Below are 26,566 nucleotides of genomic sequence, written 5' to 3'. Positions count from 1 at the left end.
TTCTAAACATGGCAGACTAAAATACCTATATCTGTCTTGCCCTTCAACATTGTCATTTTTGGAAAATAAATAATAATGCAGGTTATGCAGTGTCACCAATAATTTGTGGAACACCTGTCTTTTAGAATTTCGTGCAGATCCAGTTTACTATTATGTTTCAGATGAAACCAAGTAATATTTTCAGAAAGCAATTATTATTAGAATTTATTGTCTTTCTTGTCTTTATCCTGCCCACATAGTCATCACCACCATTTCTATTAATTCTGTGCATGACTTCAGCAAGAAGAAAGGCCATGCCCCTTCTATAGTCATTTCTGGTCTTAGAATATCCAATATCTTTATTTCACCATTTTGCCTTCTACTTCATGGTCTCTTGCTAGTATTGCAATGAACATCAAATAGGTAGGAAATTCTTGTGCTTCTCCTCTTTACTTTTCTCCCCAAATATTTGACATCTAAGCCTTATTTACGTTTTTTCTCTTTAAAATACTGCCTCCTTCCTACTTCAGTAATTTTACTATTACTAATTGTCTTAGCCCATTTTCTCTGGTATAATAGAATACCACAGACTGTGTAATTGATAAAGTTTATTTGGCTCATAGTTCTGGAGGCTGGGAAGTCCAAGATTGAGGGTCCACATCTGGTGAAGACCTTCTTGCTGCATCCTAACTTGGAAAAGTATCACATGGTGAGAAGGAAGGAGCATGAAAGATAGACGAAAGTGAGGGCAAAATGTATCCTTTTATTGGGAGTTGACTTCTCATAAACTATCCCACTTCTATAGTAATGGCATCAGTCCGTTCATGAGAGCAGAGCCATTATGAGCTAATCACCTCTTATCCCTTTTCCCATTTGCCCCAAGAATACTCATCAGCAGTGCTTGCAGCTGCAGCATTTACCCCAAGATAACATTGCCATGAAATATCTCACTTTTATTATATTTTCACATTGCCCTCATATATGAACTTTGGAAACAAAAGACATTATTTTATTTATAGCCTTCTGTTTTTAGTAGTGCTATTTCCATTTACAAAATATAGTAATTCTCAATCGCTGAAAAGGTCAAATCCTAGAAAATGTAGCATTCCTATGTGTGATGTTAACATTGCTCTCAAACAGTTGTTAGCTGGAGATATATTTGATGAATCTGATTTTTCCAAAATAGATGATTCTGATGATTCAGAAGATTCTGCTGTTAGTTCTGTTTAGAAGTGACTCCAATAACAGTTCTGTATTTTATTTTCACATTGAAAATCAGTCAGATTTGCTTTAGCTTGAAAGAGTATATTTATGTAAAATTAAGCAAGCACTGGCAGTGAGCTGCACTTTTTTTTTTCCAAATAGGAAAGGAGCTAAAGGCTCTACTTCCCAATACCACTATATTGGCAATTAAATTTGAACATGAATTTTGTAGAGGTTGTTCAAATTATAGCACTTATATATACTGGGCTCTGAGTCAGTTACCATTCTCATTTTAAACAACTGAGATTTGAGTCACAAAGAAAATAACTTGTTAAAGTCACACAAGAAAGCACAGCTCATACCTAGAGACTCTGAAACATTGCACTATACGTAAACTCTTACAGATATTTCAAAAATTTCAGGCAGAATTAAAAGTTGTAACAAATGGGACTACCTTAGTGCTAAAAATATGGTAAAAATTGTTTGCAAATTAAATGACTAAATAGTTAATTATGCCTTCCAATGAGATGCTAATGTTTATTTTAAATGTATGTACTGAAGTGTATAGATATGCTGATGCTTAGGTGTTACATTTATTTAAAATTCTAGTTGAAAGTCTTACCATTTTCACAGTTGAATCTACCCTATTTCAGACATTCTTAGGGTATAACAGATTGAAATGGAATTATGCAAGTGTGTGGTGAATGCGATAGGAGGGAGTCACACTGCAGACTATTTTTTTTCTGACAAGGTGCAGAAAATGGAATTTCAAAACCCCTTTGGTAGCTTAGGTAGGGATTAGTCAAGACAGTATGGCTCTTGCAGAATAGCTTCTGAGCTGGACGGAGGAATTACAAACAGCCTATTTCATTTTTAAAGTTCTTACTAACCAAACTGAGTACTCAAATCCTGGAACTTAAAAAGGAACAAAGAAGTGTATTCATTGTCATGAACAGTAAAGTAGAACCAACAGTTCCCCTTTGCTTGCATTCTGATTGCAGGGCATATTGTATTATCCAAAGGCAAAAGACGGATAAGCAAGACATCCACGAATATTTTAGGCTTTACCAAGGCTCCTTTTTGGAGGACATTAGATTAGAATTGGGTCTGGGCAGCATCTTAAAAACAAAAAGCATGCCAACCTCATCACCAAGACTCAATCACTTTGTGGTGTTGACACACACACTCTTAATTGCTATCTTCTTTAGCACTAGATATTCAAGGTTTGGAGATTTTCTATGGAGAAGATTCATTTTTGTTGTCTTATATACCACTAAGACACAGAGAAATAGGTATTTCATCATTATTTGCTTAATTGCTTTACCTTATCTACGGAAACAAAGTTTAACAAATAAAGAAGTGAAAATGTCTTGTGGCTACATCATGCTGTTTAAAACTTTACTAAAAGCAATATTTGCTTAAAACAGCACATTCTAAATAAAAATGTATACACAAAATGACTTTTATCAATATTTTATCTAGGGTGAAACAGCCAAGCAATAGTCTGTAGAAAATTTTTGTACATTAGCAGAAAGTTGGGGGGAGGGGTGGGTGTCAAACAATAAAGCAGTAAAACAATCATGGTTCCTGATTTTGCGGGTTAACTGCAATTGCTTGGGGGAGACAGAGGAAGAAAGATCTGTAGAACCTGGCTGAGACTGTTTCCCTTGTTTAACTAAAAAAAACAATTGAATTCAAATGTAACTATGCAAGGTATCTTTTTAATATGGTTATAGTGTTTTAAAAATACTAGTTTGTGATGTAAAGGAAATGAAGATATTTCAAATCATAGAATAAATTAATACCACGTAATAGGATTAAAGTGGAAAGGGAAATGCCAAGACTGAAATGTTGACCATATAAGAATAGCTTTATTTAAAGATATGTCTTAAAAGACATTCTTGCTCTCATCATTCCTATCAGTCATTGTTTCTTCCTCCTTCCCTGAGTTTTCTGTCCTCTCTGGTCTAATATAGCTGCAAGCTGTCAGAGCTGCCCCAAAATGCCTTGAGGAATATTCATGAAGACCATCAGAAGAGATGTGGAATTTTGTCAGCTGGGGCAGAGACCTTAAAAAAAATAGCCACAAATCCACTTCCAGAATGGTGGTAGGAGGTCTGAGTTCCTTTTTCCCAGTAAAGCAAACATAACTCATGACATTTGTAATATTATAATTTAAAGACACTCAAAATTGTCCTAAGGGAACACAGCAAAGGAAAAAACATTTATTCAAGAAAATCTAAATCTCATTAAAGATAGTGGGAATCTGTAGCATGTGTGCCATGACCCATCTTTTCCCTCCCACTTTCCTACTTCATCTATCATGGAAGCTCCACTCTAGGAAGTGGCTAAGAAGATAGGGCTCCTCCAGTTTCCAATCAAGTAATAGTACATCCTTCCCCACCCCATAAGGGGCAGGCCACCAAAATTTCTCATCCCCTCACCACCAGGTCCACACTGTGAAAGCTAAATTTCAGGCAAATACAGCTGAGAGGTCAAGCGCTTCTTTCTTCCACTGACCCCTTTACACAAGCCAGAGGTTTTACCCCATCTGTGACAGGTATTGAATACTGGGGCACCAGTCACCCTTGCTTCAGCTTACTCATCCAGGAAATTCCGTGGCAGGAGAAGCAAGCTGAGAACAGAAACTACCACACCCATACAGTACCTTCTCACAAAACAGGAGTGTTACTGCAGGAGAAGTGGGCCACTGTCCTCCAACCCTAGCTCTAAAGCAACGACTCAGAGATTCTGTCCAGAGGACAGGCAGACCATAAGAACAGACAGCACTCAAGCTGACCTTTCCCCACCCCCAAAATTGACTTCATTTAGAACAGAGTGAAAGGAAATTCAAGCCTAAGGGTGCTCTCAAACACAACAGAGATTTTGGCAGTAAGTATTTAAGAGGAATCCAGTAGCTCCATGAAGACAATAAGCCCAAACTATAACCCATTTAGTTTACCAGACAGAACGAGGGAAAGAGATACCTAGAAGGGCCCTCCTGGAGTGTGAAAAAAACCTTAAAGATAGGCCTCAAAAGCTACCTCTAAAAAGACTGGAGCAACTTATGCTTCAGGGTATTGCTGAAAACAATAGAACAGCAGCTGGCAACTTGTGGAGCCTAACAGCTGGATGTGATACCAACTGAGGCAGATGGCTTAACAGAGAGATTTGATTAAGACAGAGACAACTCTGCTAAATCCATTTTCATCCCAGAGTGACTGTACTTTTGCCCAAGGCTGAACCCTCTGATAAGGTACATCAGAGACTTCACACTATGGGGGAAATATTTTGACTAAAATTGTCTAGCCAAGTTGTTAAACAAGTAAACAAGCAAACAGCAAACCCTGGAGGAATCCATATCTAAACTTGCTAAGATATATTATCTAAATCATCTACTTTTTGACAAAAATGATGAGACATAAAAATAATCAGAATGATGTAACCCATACACAGGGGAAAAGCAAACTATAGAAACTGTGAGAAGACACATATGTCAGACAATACACAAAGACTTCAAATCAGCCATTATAAATGTGCTCAAATAGTTAAAGGAAATTATACCTAAAGAAGTGAAGGATGTTATGACAACCTCATCAAATACAGTATATCAACAGAGACAAAAATGATAAATAAGCAGAATATTTCAGAGTTGAAAAGTATAATTTAAATGAAAAAAATCACTAGTTGTGATTACAGTAGATTTCAACTGGCAGAGGAAAGTATCAGCGAACTTGAAGATGGAGTGACAGAGATCATAAAATTCGAAAACAGAGGGAGAAAAGAGTGAAGGTAAATGAACACAGCCTCAGAGAAGAGTGGGATGTCATTTAGCACATCAACATATATATAATGAAAATTTCAGGACAAGAGAAAATAAAGAAAAATATATGAAAAAAATGATGGTTGAAAACTTCCCAAATTTGATGAAAAACATTAAAATACATACCTAAGAAACTCAATGTCCTCCAAAAGAACTACACCCATTGATATGGTTTGGCTTGCCCAAATCTCAACTTGAATTGTAATCCCCATGTGTCAAGGGTGGGACCTGGTAGGAGGTGATTGGATCATGGGGGTGGATTTCCCCTATGCTGTTCTCGTGATAGTGAGTTCTCATAAGATCTGATGGTTTAAAAGTGTGGCACTTACCCCCTCACTCTCTCTCTCTCCTGCCACCATGTAAGACATGCCTTGCTTCCCCTTCACTTCTTTTTTTTTTTTTTTTTTTTGAGACAGAGTCTTGCTCTGTCACCCAGGCTGGAGTGCAGTGGTGTGATCTCGGCTCACTGCAACCTCTGCCTCCCGGGTTCAAGCAATTCTCCTGCCTCAGCCTCCCGAGTAACTGGGATTACAGGCATCCACCGCTATACCTGGCTAATTTTTGTATTTTTAGTAGAGACAGGGTTTCACCATGTTGGCCAGGCTGGTCTTGAACTCCTGACCTCATGATCTGCCCACCTCAGCCTCTCAAAGTGCTGGGATTACAGGCATGAGCTACCGCACCTTGACCCCCTCTACCTTTTTGCCATGATTGTAAGTTTTCTGAGTCTTCCCCAGCTATGCAGAACTGTGAGTCAATTCAATCTCTTCTCTTTATAAATTACCCAGTCTCAGGTAGTTCTTTATAGCAGTGTGAAAACTGACTAATACGCCCAGATACCTTATATTAAAATGTTGAAATACAGAGAAAATATTGAAAGCAACAAGAGAAAAACAACTTGTCATTAAAAGGGAGCCCTTATAAAATCAACAGCTGACTCATCATCAGAAAAAAAAAATGGAGGCTACGATGCAGTGGGATGGCACATTTAAAGTCCTAAAAGAATTGTTGGCCAAGAACGGTGGCTCATGCATATAATCCCAACAATTTTGGAGGCTGAGGTGGGAGGATTGCTTGAGCCTAGGAGTTTGAATCCTGGGCAACATAGCGAGATCCTGTTTCTACCCAAATTTTAAAAATTAACCAGGTGTGGTGGTGTGCACCTGTAGTCTCAGCTACTTGAGAGGCTGAGGTGAGAGGATTTCTTGAGCCTGGGAAATTGAGACTGCAGTGAGCCATGAATATGTCACTGCTCTCCAGCCTGGCAACAGAGCAAGACCCTGCCTCATAAAGAAAATTGTCAACTAAGAATTTTATATCCAGCAAAACATAAAACATTTATCTTTCAAAAATGAATGCAAGAGATAATTCATTGCTAACTGAGCCACCTTACAAGAAATAATAAAGAAAGTTCTTCAGGCTGAAAGCAAGCGACCCAAAACACTAATCTGAAAATTTGAATCTATATGCATACATTCGTGCATATGCACACACACACGCACACACACACACACCCAAACACAGAGAGAGAGAGACAGAGAGAGACAGAGAGAGAGAGCAATAATAAAGGTAATTATTTTTTTTTAAAAAAATCTATATTACCAGGGACAAAAACAGACAATGGTTAATTCATAAAAACATAGCTAGCAATCCTAACTAAGGGTGATTACACCTAATTAAAAAGGTTCAAAATAAAGAGAAAAAACTGACAGAATAGAAAGGAGAGTCAGACAGACTTACAGTTATAGAGCTCAGCACTTCTTTCCCAATAGTGATAGAACAAGTAGACAAAAAGTCAGCAGGAAGGTGATAGACATGACCAATCCTATCAAATTCATTTAATTGACATTTATAGAACATTCCACTCAACATCTGCATACTATACATTATTTCAAGTGCACATGAGATATTCAACAAGTAAGACCATTTTCTGAATGACTTTTTAAAAGTCACAATACATTTTAAAGTATTGAAAGGATTCAGAATATATTCTGTGAACAAACAGGATTAAGCTGAAAACCAGTATCCCAAAGATAACTGAAGTGCCCTCAAATATGTGGAAATTAAACATCACAAATTTGAATCACTCATGAGTCAAAAGATTACAAGACAATCAGAAAATGTTTGGATAATACTGAAATGAAATAAAAAAACAAAAAAAAATTGGGATGCCCTGGTGCACAGCTTAGAAAAACAATTATAGCTTTATATGTTTTGTTAGAAGAGAATAAAAGTCTAAAATCAATAATGTAAGCTTCCACCATATGAAGAAAGAAAAATGCAAACAAATTAAACCAAAATTAAGTAGGAGGATATCAGTAATAAATATAAGAGCACAAATGAGTGAAGTAGAACAGGGGTCAGACAACTGGCCCAATTGGTCCAGTGACCTGTTTTCATAGAGGTCTTAAATTAAGAATCATGTTTGCATTTTTTGAAGGCATGTAAAACAAAGCAAACAATATAGACTATGAAATTTGACAGCTTAGATGAAATGGAAGATTTTCTTTAAAAATATTTTACCAAAACAGAGTATAGAAGAAATAGAATGCCTAAGTGGCCCAATAACAATTAAATAAATTGAAGTAGTAATTTTAAATCTTCCCCAAAAGAAAACCAGGTCTAGATGGCTTCACGAGTGTATTCTGTCAAATACTTAAGGAAGAAATAATACCAATCCTATAAAAACTCTTTGAGAAAGTAGAAGAGAATTAAGTACTTTTCATCTCATTTTAGTGGATCAGTATTATCCTGAAAGCAACACCAAAGACATCATAAATAGGAAAACCTCCAAATCAATACCCTGGATGACTATAGATTTAAAAATTCTTCAGAATTTAGTATATTAATTAGTATATTGAATCCAGCAATTTCTACATAAAATGTAGAAATTTGTTCTGATTAATTGGAACGGCATTTCAGAAATGCAAGTTTTTAATTTAATTGTGAAAATAAATCAATGTAATTCAGCATAATAAAGTAATGCAAAAACTCACACAATTATTTCCGTAGAGGCATACAAACATTTTACAAAATTCAACATCTATTCATGATGAAAACTCTGAACAAATGAACAATAGACAGTAAGTTTTTTTTCTACCCCTATCAGTTTTTTGGTTACTGCTTTGTATGTAAGATCAAAAACAGAAAAAAATTATCTGTTCTCATTTTTATTCAACAATATGAATCCTGGCCAGTGTAGTAAGACAAGAAAAATAAATAAAAAGCAGACAAGTTGAGAAGAAGTAACACTTACTTATTCACATCAATGTGATCATAGACATATAAAATCCTAAGGAATCTACAAATATTAACTAAAACTAATAAATGAATATATCAAGTCCCCAGGGTAAAAGGCCAATATACAAAAAGCAATTGTAAGCCAGGCACAGTGGCTCATACCTGTAATTCCAGCACTTTGGGAGGCTGAGGCAGACAGATTGCTTTGAGTTCAGGAGTTCTAGACCAGCCTGGGCAACATGGCAAAACCCCATGTCTACAAAAAAATAGAAAAATTAGCCAGACATTGGTGGCTTGCACCTGTAGTGCCAGCTACTCAGGGGGTTAAGACTGGAGAGTCGCTGGGCGCAGTGGCTCACACCTGTAATCCCAGCACTTTGGGAGGCCAAGGAGGGCAGATCATGAGGTCAAGAGATCGAGAACATCCTGGCCAACATGGTGAAACCCCATCTGTAGTAATAATACAAAAATTAGCTAAGCTTGGTGGTGTGTGCCTGTCATCTCAGCTACTTGGGAGGCTGAGGCAGGAGAATCACTTGAACCCAGGAGGCGGAGGTTGCAGTGAGCCAAGATCGTGCCACTGTACTCCAGCCTAGCGACAGAGTGAGACTGTCTCAAAACAAAAAAGACTGGAGAGTCACTTGAGCCCGGGAAGGGGAGGTTGCGGTGAGCTGTGATCATACCACTGCACTCCAGCCTGAACAACAGAGCAAGACTCTGTCTCAAAAAAATAAGAAAGTAATTGTATTCTACATATTAAAAATAAAATATTAAAAAATAAAATTTAACAATCCAATTACAACAGCATGTTAGACCATAAAATACTTAGGAGTAAATTAATGACGATAAGCTCTGAAAACTATAAAACATTGCTGAGAGAAATTTTTTAACTTTTAAGTTCAGGGGTACATGTGCAGGCTTGTTATACAGGTAAACTCATGTCATCGAGGTTTGTTGTACAGATCATTTCATCACCCAGATATTAAGCCTAGTATCCATAAGTCATTTTTCTTGATCCTCTCCCTCCTCCCACCCTCCACTCTGCAGTAGGCCCCAATATGTGTTGCTTCCCTCTATGTGTTCATGTGTTCTGATTATTTAGTTTCCACTTAAAGGTGAGAACATGCAACGTTTATTTTTTTTTGTTTCTGCATTAGTTTGCTAAGGATGATAGCCTCCAGCTCCATCAGTGTTCCTGTAAAGGACATAACCTCATTCTTTTTCATGGCTGCATAGTATTTCATGGCATATATGTACCACATTTTCTTTATCCAGTCTACTGTTGATGGGCACTTAGGTTGATTCCATGTCTTTTGCTATTATAGTGCTGAAATGAACATATGCATGCATGCATCTTTATGATAGAACAATTTCTTTTCTTTTCTTTTTGAGACAGAGTTTTGCTCTTGTTGCCCAGGCTGGAATGCAATGGTGTGATCTCAGCTCACTGCAACTTCCACCTCCTGGGTTCCTGCCTCAGCCTCCTGAGAAGCTGGGATTACAGGCATGCACTCTGGCAACTAGGTTCATTGTCACTGAGCAGTAATATTTTGAAAGGAATCTTTCTCTGAGCAACAGTTCTCAACAATGGGCTTAATATATTTAGTAAACCATGCTGTAAACCAGTGTCATCCTGGCTTTCTTGCTTCATTTGTAGAGCACAGAGTATATTTAGCAAAATTCTTAAAGGCCCTAGGATTTTTAGAATGCTAAATGAGCATCGGCTTCAACTTAGAGTTACCAGCTACATTAACCTGTAACAAGAGAGTAAGCCTGTCCTTTGTAGCTTTAAAACCAGGTATTGACTTCTCTCTAGCTAAGAAAGTCCTAGATGGCATCTTCTTCCAGTATAAGGTTATTTCATCCACACTGAAAATCTATAGTTCGGTGTAGCGACCTCCTTCAATCATTTTAGCTAGATCTCCTGGATAACTTTCTGTAGCTTCTAAATCAGCATTTGCTGCTTCATCTTGCACATTTATGTTATAGAGAACACTGCTTTCTTTAAACCTCATGAACTAATCTCCACTAGCTTCTAAATTTTCTTCTGCAGCTTCCTCACCTCTCTCAGGCTTCATAGACTTGAAGAGAGATAGAGCCTAGCTCTGGATTAGACTTTAGCATAAGGGGATGTTGTGAATGGTTTAATCTTCTATGCAGACCACTAAAACTTCCTCTATATCAGCAATAAGGCTTTTTTGTTTTTTTGTCATTTGTGTGTTCACTGGAGGAGCGCCTTTAATTTCCTTCAAGAGCTTTTCCTTGGCATTCACAGCTTGACTAATGGCTTGGCACAAGAGGCCTAGCTTTTGGCTGATCTTGGCTTTTTATATACCTTCCTCACCAAGCTTAATCATTTCTAGCTTTTAAAAAAATTGTTGGCCAGGCGCGGTGGCTTATGCCTGTAATCCCAGCACTTTGAGAGGCCGAGGTGGGTGCATCATGAGGTCAGGAGACTGAGACCATCCTGGCTAACATGGTGAAACCCCGTCTCTACTAAAAATACAAAAAAAAAATTAGCCGGGCATGGTGGCGGTCACCTGTAGTCCCAGCTACTTGGGAGGCTGAGGCAGGAGAATGATGTGAACCTGGGAGGCGGAGCTTGCAGTGAGTCTAGATCGTGCCACTGCACTCCAGCCTGGGCGACAGAGTGAGACTCCGTCTCAAAAAAAAAAAATTGTTAACAATTTTTGTAGACAGGATATTACTATGTTGCTCAGGCTGGTCTCAAACTCCTTGACTCAAGTGACCTTCCTGCCTCTGACTCCCAAAGTGCTGGGATTATAGGCATGAGCTACCACACCTGGCTTAGCTTTTGATTTAAAGTGAGAGATGTGTGACTTTTCCTTTCACTTGAACACTTACAGGCCTTTATAGAGTTATTAATTGGCTTAATTAATCAATATTGTTTTATCTCAGGGAATAGAAAGGCCCAAGGAGACAGAAAGAGATGGCAGAATGGCCAGTAGGTGAAGCAGTCAGAACACACACAACATTGATTAGGCTGGCTGTCTTATATGTGCATGGTCTGTGGCACTCCAAAACAATCACAATAATAACATCCATAATTGCTGACCAGAGATCACCATAACAGATATAATAATAATGAAGAACTTTGAAATATTGTGAGAATTACCCAAATGCGACACAGAGACATCAAGCAAGCACATGCTCTTGGAATAATGGTACCGATAGCCTTGCTCAGTGCAGGTTGCCACAAACCTTCAATTTGTAAAAATGCATTACCTGCTAAGTGTAATAAAGTAAAGCACAATAAATAAGGCATGCCCACATATAGAAAACTCTAAGGAGTCTACAAAAAATTCTTAGAATTAACAAGCAAATTCTTTACTGAATTTGCAGGATACAAAAAAACTTGCAGGATACAAAATCAACATATAAAAATCAGTTGCATTTCTTTACACTAACAATAATCTATTCAAAAAGGAAATTAAGAAAACAATTCAATTTACAGTAACATCAAAAAGAATAAAATACTTATGAATAAACTTAACCAAGGAAATAAAAGACGTAGACATGGACAACTACAAAACATTGGTGAAAGAAACTTTGAAAGACACATAAATGGAAAGACATCCTGTATTTGTGGATTGGAAGAATTACTATTGTTAAAACATCTGTCTTAGTCTATTTTGTGCTACTATAACAGAATACCATAGACTTGGTCATTTATAATGAACAGGTATTTGTTGTCTCGCAGTTCTGGAAAATGGAAAGTCCAATATCCAAGTTTCAGCATCTGGATAGGCCCTTTTTGCTACATCATTATATGATGGAAGGCATCACATGATAGAAGGGCAAAGAGAGAGAGAGAAGAACAAAAGGGAGGCAACCGCATTTTCTTGATAGATAAAGGCATTAGTCCATTCATGAGGGCACAGCTCTCATGACCTAACCAGCTCTTTAAAGTCCCACCTCTCAATACTGTCACAATGGCAATTAAATTTCAATATGAGTTTTGAAGAGGACAAAGATTCAAAGCATAGTAATGTCCATACTTCCAGTAGTGCCCTATAGATATAGTGCAATCACTATCAAAATCCCAATGGCATTCTTTTTTACAGAAAAAATCCTGAGATTCATTTGGAACCACAAAAGACTCAAATAACCAAGGAAAATTTGAGCCAGACTAACAAAGCTGGAAGTATCACACTCCCTAATTTCAAAATATATTATAAAACGACATTAATCAAAACAGTATATGACTAGCATAAAAACAGACATCTAGATTAATGGAACGGAATAGAGAGCTCAGAAATAAACCCACAATGATGAAAAGATAGTCTCTTCAATAAATAATGTTGGAAAAATTGGATAGCCACATGAATGAAACTGTACCCTTATGTTACACTACATGCAAACATTAACTCAAAATGGATTAAAGACTTAAACATAAAACCTGAAGCAATAAAACGTTTAGAAGAAAACATAGGGGAAAATATTCTAGACATTGTACTGGCCAATGATTTATTGGATATGACACCAAAGCGGGATTACATCAAACTAAAAATCTCCTGCACTGGCCGGGTGCAGTGGTTCACGCCTGTAATCCCAGCACTTTGGAAGGCTGAGGCGGGTGGATCATGAGGTCAGGAGTTTCAGACCAGCTTGACCAACATGGTGAAACACCATCTCTACTAAAAATACAAAAATTAGCCGGGTGTGGTGGTATGCACCTGTAATGCCGGCTACTCAGGTGGCTGAGGCAGGAGAATCGCTTCAAAACGGGAGGCAGATGTTGCAGTGAGCCAAGATCATCACACCACTGTACTCCAGCCTGGGTGACAGAGCAAGACTCTGTAAAAAAAACAAAACAAAACAAAAAAAACCTTCCTGAGCCCCAAGAAACAACAAAATAAAAAGATAAAAAAGCAACCAACAGAATTGGAGAAAATATTTTCAGACCATATATCTGATAAGAGGTTAATATCCAGAGGATTAATATCCACCTGATAAAGGAATTCCTACACATCAATGGCAAAAAACAAATAACCCAATTAAAATTGGGTGAAGCATCTACATAGTCATTTTTCCAAAGAAGACATACAAATGGCCAACAGGTATATGAACAAGTGCTCACTATCACTAGTAATCAGGGAAATGCAAATCAAAACCATAATGAGATATCACCATACTTCTGTTAAAATAGCTATTATAAAAATAAATACATAACAGATGATGTAGAGAAAACAAATCCTGTACTATTAGTAGGAATGTAAATTGGTCCAGCTACTATGGAAACAATATAAATGTACCTCTAAATATAGAATTACCCTTTGATCCAGCAATTTCACTTTTGGGTATATATCCGGAGGAATGGAAATTTGGATCTCAAAGAGATGTCTGCACTTCCATGTTTATTGCAGCAGTATTCACAATAGCCAAGATATGAAAACAACCTAAATATCTACTGGTGGACAAGTAAAGAAAATGTGGTATATACATATAATGGAATATTATTCAGCCTTATTAATAATGAAATCCTGTCATTTATGACACCATGGATGAAACTGGAGGATATTATGCTAAGTGAAATAAGTTAGGTGCAGAAAGACAAATATTGCATAATCTCACTTATACGTGGAATCAAAAATAGGGAAATACATAGAAACAGAAAGTAAAATGGTGGAGGGGCTGGGTGAGGGAGAAATGGATAGGTTTTGGTCAAAGAGTACAAAGTTTCAGTATTTATTTATACAAAATAAATAAGATCCGGATGTCTTCTGTACCATAAAGAGCCTACAATTCACAACAGTGTATTACATACTTAAACATAATTAAAGAGGGTAGATCTTACATTAAATGTTCTTACCACAAAAGGTGGGGGAAGACCAAAGGGGTGGAAACTTTTGGAAGTGATAGATGAATTTATGGGATTGATGGCATGATGGCTTGATGGTTTCACAGGTATATACTTATCTCCAAACACATCAAGTTGTGTATAACTGTGCACAGTTATATCAATCATAGCTCAATAAAGCAATTTTTTAAAGTATGTATAGTTTTATACTTGAGAATATGTAATTATACAGAATTTGTATATATATGCATAGAAATTACATATTTAAATATATAATAGGGAGTATCTTGGAGTGAACTTTTATCTGACTTTAATTTTGTTCTTTTTCCTTATCTCTATTCTCTGTTATCTATAATCTATCTATATTCGTTTGTTTAGGAAAAAAGTTAGATATGCACATTCCCTCTTCATTATATTCGTTTCTTGGACGTTTTTGTCAAGAATAGATGTGCAGGAGGGAACAGATTACTCTACAAGGATGTTCATCAGTATACTATTTTTGGTAGCACCGAAGTGATCATAACCTAAGTTCCTAATAGAAAGAAAAAAAGCTAGAAAAAAATTTACCCCAAAAGTATGACCTCATTCTTGGATGGAATGTCTCTGGGGCTTGCTTGCTCTCTCTCTCTCTGCCCTCTGTCTCTGCCCCCACCCCCCACTCCACCCCCCGGCCCCTCAACACACACTCATAACAAAGACGCTAGCTATAAATCAGAGATTTACTTTTAGAATGCTAAAAAATATTAATCACTGCTTTAATAAATATTTCCGCAATGAATCCATCTGGGTAGTTTGGTTTATCTGTTGAATAAAGGGTTATTTATAAATCATCTATTAATATAGTGAATAGGTATTACTTTTGTTTCAGGGGTGTTAACGCAACCTTTGCATCTCTTTGGATTTACAGTTGTTTATAGCAAAAGAAAAAATCTTGTTTTTTTGTTCTTTTCATTTAAACAACGAAGGAAAAGACGCACGTTCGCAGCCCGCCAAGCATTAGAAAGACACTGGTGGAAGACGTAGCTCGCGGGCGCCCTTTGCAGAAGATGCTGGGAAATGTAGTTCCTGTCGGCCGCGTGCGCAGGCGTACTTCCTCGCTTGGGAACCACATCGCCAGACCGTGCTCTTTATTTTTCCGTGGAGCAGATGAGCTTTTTCTTTCCCGACACTTGCACTCGTGTGGGAGGTGAGGAGCGAGGTCCGCTTCAAACACAACCATTCGGGCGGGTCGGGAGAGGCCTGAGAATGCATTGGCCGGGCCCGGGGGCGGAGGAAAGGCGATTAGGTCGGGCTGGGTATTTGGTTCGCATTGCAGTGGAGGGGTGGTGGTGACCTGGGCCAGCATCCCGCTTCGGAGTGAGGAGGAGGCAAAGCCCTGTCTGCTCATCCCAGCCTTAACAGTCAGGGGCTTGGGTTCTCTTCTGGGTTGGAGGGTCATGAGAACAGAGCTCAGAGCTTTTGGGCCTTGCTTTGACTGTGATGGGGGGCAGTTTATCTGGGGAGGGGCAACCACCCCAGACCTTGGTGGTAGACCTGGGAATTGCAAGAAAACCGTGATATGGGTATTTAGTGCCAAATAGAATTTAGATTTCCCGACATCCAGTTCTTGCTCTTTCCTCAGAAACTCACCTTCTCTCTAGAGATAGTTTGTTTCGTTTTACTGGTAAATTTCTGAAGTCTCTTCTGTAAAGAACTGTGGAATTGATTCCCTACACTCTGCGGGCGATGAAGAGCAATTGTTTGTTCTTTGAGATGGCATTTGTGAATGCACTTCGAAAAATTGTATATGCTTTACAAGTATTATTAACAAACAAAGAGGGGGCTGGTGTACTTGGTGCCACCCATCATGGGAGGATAAAGTTAGCCCTGTTTCTGGTTTGTCAGATTGGACCAGTGACCAGAGATAGGAAGGTAAGTGGCCTTTCACTTTGTACTCTGCAGGGAAAGAATCTGTTCCTAGACTCATTCTGACATTTTTACAGAGGGTGTGGGTTATATCCAGGCAGTCAGACAGGCTTCCCATAAAGACAATCCTGATTCCTCAGGGCCCCTTTCCTTTTTCAGCTCTGCTTTCTCAGGTCTCTACTTACTTACATAAGATGGCATCAAGAAGAAGGACCTGACCACTGGCCACTGACTACATGGTTTTTGGTGAGCAAAACTTTTCAAAGCATTTGTACCTTAAGCTGGGTTTAATTTCTAAAGTTCCATCTTGCAGTGTGGAAAAATCGTATGCAATTAAATGTATCTTGATAATCTCTTTTATTGCTCATTATTTGCTTTCAATTTTTTTTTTTTTTTTTTGAGACGGGGTCTCGCCCAGTTGCCCAGGCTGGAGTGCAGTGCACGATCTTGGCTCACTGCAACCTCTGCCTCCTGGGTTCAAGCGATTCTCCTGCTTCAGCCTCCTGAGTAGCTGGGATTTCAGGCGTGCACCACCACGCCTGGCTAATTTTTGTATTTTTAGTTGAGACGGGGTTTCACCATGTTGGGCAACCTGGTCTCAAACTCCCGACCTCGTGATCTGCCTGCCTCAGCCCCCCAAAATGCTGGGATTACAGGTGTGAGCCACCGTGCCCGGCCTAATTTTTCTTTATAACTGACAAATAAAAATTGTATATATTTATCATGTGTAACATGTTGTTTTGAAATATGTATACATAGCAGAATAGCTAAATCAAGCTAATGAACGTGCATCACCTCACGTACTTTTCATTTTTTTTGTGGTGAGAGCACTTAAACTGCTCTCATAACAATTTTCAAGAATACAATACATTGTTATGAACGATAGTTCATAATGTGTATGTACATGTAATGTGTATAGAACCATGCAATAATATACATGTATAAATGTACCCCAACTATGTTCTTTAAACATTAAAGTAACTCAGCATAGCAAGATGCTCACTTACAAGAGGGCTGTGAGAAGTGAGACAGGAAACAGGAGATTCTCCCATCTCGCTCTTACCTTTAGATAACATACTTTCTTGAGCCTGTTGGGCAGATTTGTACAAATAAAATATACATATGTGTCTGTAATGCAGCTCTGCTGAATTTTTTATTTCCTGAAATATCACCTCTGTCCAGAGGGAGGGAAAATTTTCTTTCTTTCACTCACTGAATAAATACTCATTGAGCGCCTACTTTTTGCCAGCTAATGTTCTAAGCATTGGGATATAACAGTAAATAACACAAAGTCCCTGCCTATGTGGAGCTGACAGTCTTGGATGGGCACACAGACAATAATGTAAACACAGATGTTCCTCAACTGAGCATGAGATTACATTCCAGTAAATGTGTAAGTTGAAAATATTAATTCAAAAATGTACTAATTCACCTAACCTACTGAACATCATTCATAGTGATGAATAGAGGAAACTATACCAGAGTAATGGGGCTAGGGAAGGCATAGGACAGCTGTTATTTAATGTAGGGGAGTGAAAGAAGGCTTCACTGGTAGATGACATTATAGAAAATGAGAATATGGGCCGGGCGCGATGGCTCACGCCTGTAATCCCAGCACTTTGGGAGGCTGAGGCAGGCGGATCACGACGTCAAGAGATTGAGACCATCCTGGCCAACATGATGAAACCCTGTCTGTACTAAAAATACAAAAATTAGCTGGGTGTGGCAGCACATGCCTGTAGTCCCAGCTACTCGGGAGGCTGAGGCAGGAGAATCGCTTGAACCTGGGAGGCGGAGATTGCATTGGGCCGAGATCACGCTGCTGCATTCTAGCCTGGGCTACAGAGCAAGACTCCATCTCCAAAAAAAAAAAAAAAAAAAAAAGGAATATGAGCCTTGTAGATACTTGGGGAGGGGAGGGGGATTAGGGGGATTAAGTTCCTCAGCAGAAGCAACAGCAAATGCAAAGCCTCAGGGCGTAGATGTGCTTAACCTTTGTGGGAGCATCAGGAAGGCCACGTGGCCAGAGAGAGGTGAGTGATAGCAGCACAGTAGGAGTTGAGATGAGAGAGGTAAGGCGTGCAGACCACACAGCACACAGGCTAGTATGGCCACAGCCAATTTGGCTTTTATGCTGAATGAGAAGAGAAAACGTAGGAGGCGATGGTGTTCAGTGTTACTGTTTATTCAGCTCTATTGAGAGTTACATATAATTTACCAATTTTCATAGGACGATTTTGAATAGAGAAGTGACATAACTTGACTTAGTTTAAAGGAACCATTTTGGATGCTCTGTTGAGAATAGAGTATAGGGTACCAAGGTCAGACATGGATACTGGCTAGGAAGCTAAAGCAATCATCCAGGTGAAAGATGGATTTTTCTGTTTCCTTCATTGTCTGACTTTTTAAGCCAACCAACACTTCAGCCACCCCAAACTTCCAATTCCTCTCCCCATCTCCCCTCTCATGCTTCCTGTTTCACTAAGAGAACTAGAAAAGAACTTCCAAATGCTCTCACCACCACATCCCCTAACCTTCCAGGAAGTATTCCCATTATACTCCATAGTAACAGGAGGGAACCTGTCTTCCCTCCTGTTACTATGGAGAAATGGCCTGGACTCTAATTTATGGCCAACTCCTCTACCAGTGCACTAGATCCCACTTTCTCTCACTTACCCAGGACAGTGCCTGGGACAATCATTGGGCAAAATTCCTGATAGTTTTGTCATTTATATATATTTTGCTTATTTAGCTGTATAGACATAATTTTTCAGAAAAATAGAAAAATCCAAATAAAATGCTGGATTTTTAAATCATAAATGATCTAATATCCATCAACACTTAATTTGCTGTGAGAGAAATCCACAAATACATAATGTTTCTATCATTCTTGAGTTGAAAGGAACTTCTGTTAAGAGTTCAACTGTAATTCCATTGGATCAAAACTATTCATAAATCCATAGAATTTCCTTCCTTTTCATAAATATTTCTTCCTGTTACTCTATGCACCATTCCCTCCTAAACCCTTGTCTCATTTTCAGTTTCATTACTTAGAATGTTAAGAAAGGACATCTTAGCCAATTCTCAAAGCCCTGGTATCTGTATTTTCTATTTGAGTTTAGGCCATTCACATGTGTCTTGATTTCACTTCAGTTTCTTACATTTTCTTGTGTCATTAGTAAATTAAAGAGAATATGCTTTATAGGCAGTAATTTGCATGTGTAACCATGAGGCTTTCCACTTAAAATGTTTACACTTAACTACCTGATTAAAAACTAATACGTTCTTATGATATCATTAAAATTTTAATTTATGAAGAATTTATGTCTTTAGAAGGACTCAGGGTGATTTGAATGGCTCATTGCCAAGAAAATCTTTGTACAAAATTCTGACCCAGTGATGCAGAAAAATTTTTCCCTCTATGAATTTGACTAATAATTTGAAATTTTTCTCCTTTTCATTCTTTTTCTTTTCAGAAATAGTGTTTGGACCATTTTTAAATGGAGAGAAATAATGCTGAACTCAAGAATAGGGGAGAGGCTATAGTCCTAGCTCTGCCAGTGGCTAATTGGGTGACCTTAGGCAAGTCAGTTCATTACTGTTGGCTTGAGATGTGTCCTGGGCAAACTAAAGAAATTTGCCTTAATGTTTCCTGAACCTCTTTCCAACCCAAATGCACTGACATTATGACATCATTTGTGAGGTTTAGAGAGCAAGAAGCTCTAGCATCTGGCACTCGTTTTTATTTTCTGTCTTTACTGTTCTAACAACATCAGAGTCCGCCTTGAAAGAGCAAGGAACTCACAGTTGGATGGCCTGAGGGATGTGGCAAAGATTAGGATATTCACAGCTAATTTTGCCTGGCTGATTACAGGGATCATTATGAGTTGAGAACGTAGTGACCACAGGGTTTTTTAATAACAACTGTCAGGTCACCAGTATACTAAGAAGTAGGTAAGACAGGGTCTACAGTCATATTTTGGGGAGTGAGTCATGAGCTCTATCTGGCTACTGTGACCCAGAAACCTCACAGATTCAGCAATGCTAGCAGAAGTGTAGTTTAGAATTCTGACAGGCAGGCTGCTGAAACTAAACTGATGAAAGAATAAATAGCCTGAAGAACATTAATCGTCAAGTGTTCATTAAAACATCTACCCTGTCAGGGGTACCCTACTAAGTACATGGAGATTTTTTTCTTTTGAGACGGAGTCTTGCTCTGTCGCCCAGGCTGGAGTGCAGTGGCATGATCTCAGCTCACTGCAACCTCCGCCTCCCAGTTTCAAGCGATTCTCCTGCCTCAGCCTCCTGAGTAGCTAGGACTACAGACACGCACCACCACGCCCGGCTAATTTTTGTATTTTTAGTAGAGACAGGGTTTCACCATATTGCACAGGCTGGTCTTGAACTCCAGACCTCGTGATCTGCCTGCCTCAGCCTCCCAAAATGCTGGGATTACAGGCGTGAGCCACCATGCCCAGCCAAGATTTTTTTTTTAAAAAAAGACCATAGTCTTTGCTCAGAAAGATAAAATCTAGCCACAAGAAGCATTAACCTTACTTTGCAGTTAGAAGGTATTCAATAAATTTTGATTTGAAAAATATAGTTAATAATGGCTTAGCTGTAGGTAGGTCTGTGTAGAAGAAGAGAGACAGATTAGATGGTATTTTGGGATCCCAAATCCTATCAAATTCTGAAGTTTATATGGCAATAAGGTAATTTGGACAGATTCATGGACTGTTGAGACAGGAAAAACACTAATGACTTGAATCCTACTTCAAGATAGCAGGTTTAACTGAAAGCATGTTACAGCTATATCACAAGGTGAACTCCAAAACTGAGGCTTAGCCCGGGAGGCCAAGTGGGGTCTTGGCTTTGTGCAGGAAAGAATTCCAGAGCAAGCCGACAGAGTAAAGTGTAAGCAAGTTTATTAAAAAGTAAAATAAAAGGGTGGCTACTCCATAGGCAGAGCAGGGCCACCCCATATGTATAGTAGCATGGGGAGCAGGGGTTGTTAGCTGGCTATTTTATGACTATTTCATGATTATATGCTAAACAAGGGGTTGATTACTCATGAGTTTTCTGGGAAGAGGGGGTGCTCCCGGAACTGGGAGTTTCCTTGTCCAAACCATACAGGGTAACTTTGGGCATTGCCATGACAATTGTAAACTGTCATGGCTCTGGTGGGCATGTTTTTTAGCATGCTAATATATTATAATTAGTGTATAATGAGCAGGGAAGGTCGCTTTTGTTGCCATCTTGATTCTAGCTCGTTTAGGCTGGTTTCTTTTTTTTTTTTTTAATTTTTCATGCTTGAACTTTTAGAGAAATAGGCTGGTTTCTTTACTGTATGCCTCTTATTGGCAGGATCTTGTTACCTGTTGTTTACTTTCTCCTGTCTTATCAGTAGTGTCATATGACTCATTGTCTTGTAAACTAGTCCTGCTGAATTCCTATCTCAGATACAAAGACTACAGAATTGGGAATCAAGAGAAGTCTATTCATGCACTCATTCAAGTAATATTTACTGGATGCATAGTGAATACCAGGTTCTGTGGGTGGCACTGAGGACAGAAGAGTAACTGTCAGGACAGAAGAGGACTGTTCTGTTCTCAAGAAGCTAATAGTCTAGGAAGGCAGACAGACATTGGAAGTAGAACATTGACGTACAATGAATGTAATGATGTAATGAGAGGAAAAGTACAAGGTTCTGTGAGTTCATTTTTGCAGGTAATATAACTATTATTAACAATGTTTATGACTCAAAGGTAATTTGTCATGAACCTGGTCTGATTGTAATGTGACTTTACAATAAATAAATACAAATAAATAAACCTTTTCCACTAAGAGTATATGAGAGCAGCCATTTTCCCAATACTTAAAACAGTACTGAATACTGCCTGTTTTTAACATTTTTGCCAATCTGATGAATGAAAATTGATATCTTAATTTGTATTTCTGGGATTAGAAGTGAGCTTGAAAATCTTTTTGTATATTGATCGTTTGTATTTCTTTTGTGAATTTCCTGTTCATATCTTTTGCCCAGATTTGTATTGCATTATACATTTTTCCTATTTGATTTGTAGAAACTCTATATAATACAGAAAATGGTCCTTTTTGCTTTATTAGTTGCAAATATTTACTCCCAATATGTCTTTTGTCTTTTAATTTAGTTGATTGCCTTCTATGTTTGTATAGTCAAATCTGTGAATCTTTTTCTATATAGCCTCTAGATTTTATATTTTATTAAGGATTTCCCCATTGCAAGATTATAAAAAATATTCTTGCAATAGTTTTCCTGGCTCTTTTATAGTTCTAGTTTTAAGTTTTTAATTCACCTATAATTATTTTTCATAAGGCAGCAGCTTTGAATTTATTTTTTCCCTAAGTGGATAAACCAGTTGTCCTAAGATTATTTATTAAATTTTTATCCTTCCTCAAATAATTTGAAATTATACCTTTATTATATATTAAATCCCCACAAAATAAAGGGCCTATTTCTAGACTCAGTTTTATTATTCTTTCAGTCTATCCCTGTGCCACTACCACCCTGTTTTAAAATTAATGTAGCTGTAGAATATGTTTGGATATCTAGTATGGGCAAGTCCCCACCCTCAATCCTCATCTTTTTTCTATGTATTATATAGGTGTTTTAGACAGTTTGGGCTACTGTAACAGAATACTGTAGACTGGGTGGCTTAAACAACAAACATTTCTTTCTCATAGTTCTGGAGTCTGGAAATCCAAAATCAGAGTGCCATCATTGTCAGGTTCTTGTTGAAAGCCCTCTTCCCGGTTTACAGATGGCCATCTTATTGTTTCCTCACATGGCAAAGAGAAAGATCATTTCTCTCATGTTTCCTCTTATAAGGGCACTAATCCCATTGGTGAGGCCTCCATCCTCGTGACCTAATTACCTCCCAAAGGCCTCACCTAATACTATCACCTGAGGGGTTAAAATTTCAACATATGAATTTTGAGAGGACACAAACATTTAGTTCTTAGCTAAAGTTTAGTCAGTTAAGTTGGGGTATGCATTTGTCTCCTAGCACTGCACTAGCAATGTACCACAAATTGAGTAACTTAAAACAATATAAATTTATTATCTCACAGTTCTGAGGCTAGAATTCCAAAATCAATCTGTCAGCAAGGTCATCCTCCCTCTGAAACCTGTAGGGAAATCATTCTTTGCCTCTTCCTAGCTTCAGGTGGTTTGCTGGAAATCTTTGGTATTCCTCAGCTTGCAGCTGCATAACTCTGTTCTCTGCTCTTTCATCACATGACTTTCTCTCTGTGTGTCTGTGGGTCTTCCCATGACCGTCTTCTTAAAAGGGCACCAGCCATACTGGATTAGGAGCCCACCCCATTCCAGTGTGAACTCACCTTAACTAATTACATCTGCAGTGATCTTGTTTCTAAATAAGGTCACATTCTGAGGTACTGAGGTTAGGATTACAACATACCTTTTTTGGAGGGACACAATTCAACCCACAACAGGGGAGAATTGACATCTTTACAATATTAAGTCTTCTCATCCAGAAGCATGGCTTTTCAGTTGATTCTCTTGAACTGCTGAGGAGTCAGCAGTCTTATTGTTTCTGCTTTGAAGTTACTCTGCCCTTTTGTTAAATTACTTTTAAGATTGTTCTCCTTTTCTCTGATTTTCAGGAGTTTGACTATTCTATTCCTGGGTGTAGCTTTCTTTGTATTTAGCTTGCTTATGGTTTGAGGGCAGTGGAATCTGTGAGTCATTGGTTGGGAAAAATCTATGCTTATTCCCTTAAATATAGCATCATTTCCATTTTTTTTTAAGATTCCACTTATATGTTAGACTCTTAAGTCACATAAACCCCTATACTCATTTTTAAGAGATAAGCTTTTATTGAATATCTGATACATGAAAAGGACTACATAAACTGCACCATCAGGAAGTAAAACATAAAACAAGGTGTATTAGTCCATTCTCGTGCTGCTAATAAAAACATAGCCAAGACTGGGTAATTTATAAACGAAAGAGGTTTAATGGACTCACAGTTCAGCAAGCTGGGAAGGCCTCATAATCATGGCAGAAGACGAAGGAAGAGCAAAGAGACTTCTTAGGTGGTGGTGGGCAAGAGAGAGCTTATGCAGGCAGAGGAACTCCCATTTATAAAACCATCAGATCTCATAAGAGTTATTCACTACCATGAGAAGAGTATGGGGGAAACTGCCCCCCGGGAAACTGCGCCCATGATTCAGTTATCTCCACCTGGCCCAATCCTTGACGTGTGGGGACAGTTCCAGGTGAGATTTGGGTGGGGACACAGCCAAATCATATCACAAGGTGTCTTAGTTTGTGCTGCTATAGCAAAATACCTGAGACAGGGCAATTTTTAAAGAAGAGAAATTTATTTATCACAGTTCTGGAGGCTTGAAGTTCAGGATCATGGTCCCAAAAGGTTTGCTATCTAGTGAAGGCTCAGTCTATGCTTCAGGATGGTGCCTTGTTGCAGTGAACACTGTATCCTTACATGGCAGAAAACATGGAAGGGAACAAACCCACTCCCTCAAGCCTTTTTATAAGATCCTTAATCCCTTCCATGAAGGCTCTACACTCATGACTTAATCGCCTCCCAAAGGCCTCCACCTCTTAATATTATCGCATTGGCAATTAAGTTTCAACATGTGGCTTTTGGGAGATTCATTTAGAATATAGCACATGGCTAAATGATGACTAAAAGAAAAACAAGCTGTAAGAAAATAGTTGAAATAGGAGATTAACTTAAAAATAAGGTATCTTTTGCTTTTATTAATAAACTTATTTTAGAATAGTTTTAGATTTGCATAAAATTTACAAATATATTACAGAGAGTTCCCACATCCCCATAGCCAGTTTTCCCTACTGTCAACATCTTATGTTAGTTTGGTACATTTGTCACAGTTAGCCAAGGTTGGTACATTATTATTAACTGTAGTATTTCATTAAAATTTTTTTAGTATTTATGTAGTATCATTTTTCTACTCTCTGATCTCATTCAAGATACCATGTTATATTTAGTTATATTTTCTCCTTAGGCTTCTATTGGCTGCAATATTTTCTTAGCTTTTTAAATTACCATTATTCTTTTAGCTCTCTATACTTCATTTTGTGTATTTTTATTGATCTGTGTTTCCTTTAGGCTGAATCTGTTATTAAACCCATCCTTTGAGTTCCTAATTTCAAGCATTCTGTTCTAGAATACTAATCTGGTTCCTTTTGGTTGATTCCAAATTGGTATTGAAATCTTCCAGTCTTTTCTCTATTTTGTCTATCCTTCTATTTTGTTTTCTCTTATCTGTCCCGTAGTATTGACTCTGTATGTCTAGTAAGTTTTGATTGAAGACACATTATATATGGAAATACAGCACCACATATTTATCTTTTGTGAATATCATGTTTGAACACACATGATACATGTATAACATATATAATGTATTGTCATCATGTGTGAATGCATCATAGAGGTTCAATTTGATGGCATCTTTCACCAGGAAAGGTTCTCTTTTTTCTAAGAAGATATACTCCCTTAGCCCAGCTGAGTTGGGGCTGGGCTGCAGTTTTGATAAGACTTATTCTGCCTCTCCACTGCTTCTTTTCCTATGGGTGGCTCTCCTGGGCATTCAGTTGAGAATGTGGCAAGTCTTTGTCTCCTTAACCTTGAAAAACTGTGGAAGATTTGCTTCTGCCATTCACAGGTTTTCAGCTTAGCTTTTCAGACTCCCAACCGAGCTTCAAAATTCAGCCAATTCCTTGGGAAGAGTCTGGTCATGTGTTTGGAACCCCTTCAGTTCCCAGTTTTGTTACTCTAGTCACTTACAAATGCCAAAATCTATGTTAATTTCTCTGCTCTTGAGTGACCTTCTGCAAGAGGTCAAGCTTGGATTCTCAGCCTCTAGCTTAAGCCAGAATGGTAAGAATGTAGTCCCCCAAGGTGAGGTGAAAAGAGGCTGTACTTCCCCAGTGTCATTTCACCATTTAACACTTTCTTTTGCTTGTTTTTATGCTCCCTCATCTTCCTGCTAAGTTTCTATAAGACTTTTCTTTCCAAATAGAGTACATATCTTTTAGTCGCAAGTTCTGTTTCTGTTATTCGTTTTCTATCAACCATAGAGTGTAACACAAGGAAGGTTCTATTGTGATTATTTAAAAAATGGCAGACAGTGATAACAAAGTTTTCTGGGGAAGTCGGTTGCCTGGTTGACATCCAAGGAATCTCATATTATGGCATTTATCTTGGTGAATTCGTCATCTGGGATCTTATCCTTTTTATATTTGCAGTCCTAGAAACTTGAAATCAGTATATACATGGATTCACACCACACAAGCTTGCAGAGGATGGACGAGTTAAACAGAAAGTGGATTATTTTATATTGATGTGTTAGTTGGTGTTCTCCAGAAAAACAGAACCAATAGTATATCTACATCTCTGTCTGTTTCTCTCTCTTTAGCTCCTTATTTTTCTATGCCCTATTATAATTGCTTTACTTGAATAATCAATTTTTCCTTTATGTGTATTGTTGCCATTAATAGGGTTATAACCAAGTACCTTCTTGCACTACCCACTTACAATATCTCCATA

The 26,566-nt window shown here is 38.1% G+C and overlaps 1 protein-coding gene across 2 annotated transcripts in view; it reads left to right on the top strand.

Annotated features, from left to right (window-relative positions):
- ZNF883 (zinc finger protein 883) overlaps window positions 1-26,566 on the top strand; it is a 61,325-nt gene that overhangs the window by 21,408 nt on the left and 13,351 nt on the right. Inside the window, exons 4-6 of one of the 2 annotated variants that reach the window (XM_063649801.1) lie at window positions 603-688; window positions 15,032-15,252; window positions 16,131-16,217. The gene's annotated coding sequence lies outside the window, so the exon portion shown is untranslated. The remainder of the gene's footprint in view (window positions 1-602; window positions 689-15,031; window positions 15,253-16,130; window positions 16,218-26,566) is intronic. The other variant, XM_054500889.2, reaches the window with a different exon arrangement.

Source organism: Pongo pygmaeus, chromosome 13 (assembly GCF_028885625.2).
Source record: "Pongo pygmaeus isolate AG05252 chromosome 13, NHGRI_mPonPyg2-v2.0_pri, whole genome shotgun sequence".
Taxonomy (NCBI): Eukaryota; Metazoa; Chordata; class Mammalia; order Primates; family Hominidae; genus Pongo; species Pongo pygmaeus.
This window is presented reverse-complemented; position numbering and strand designations above follow the sequence as displayed.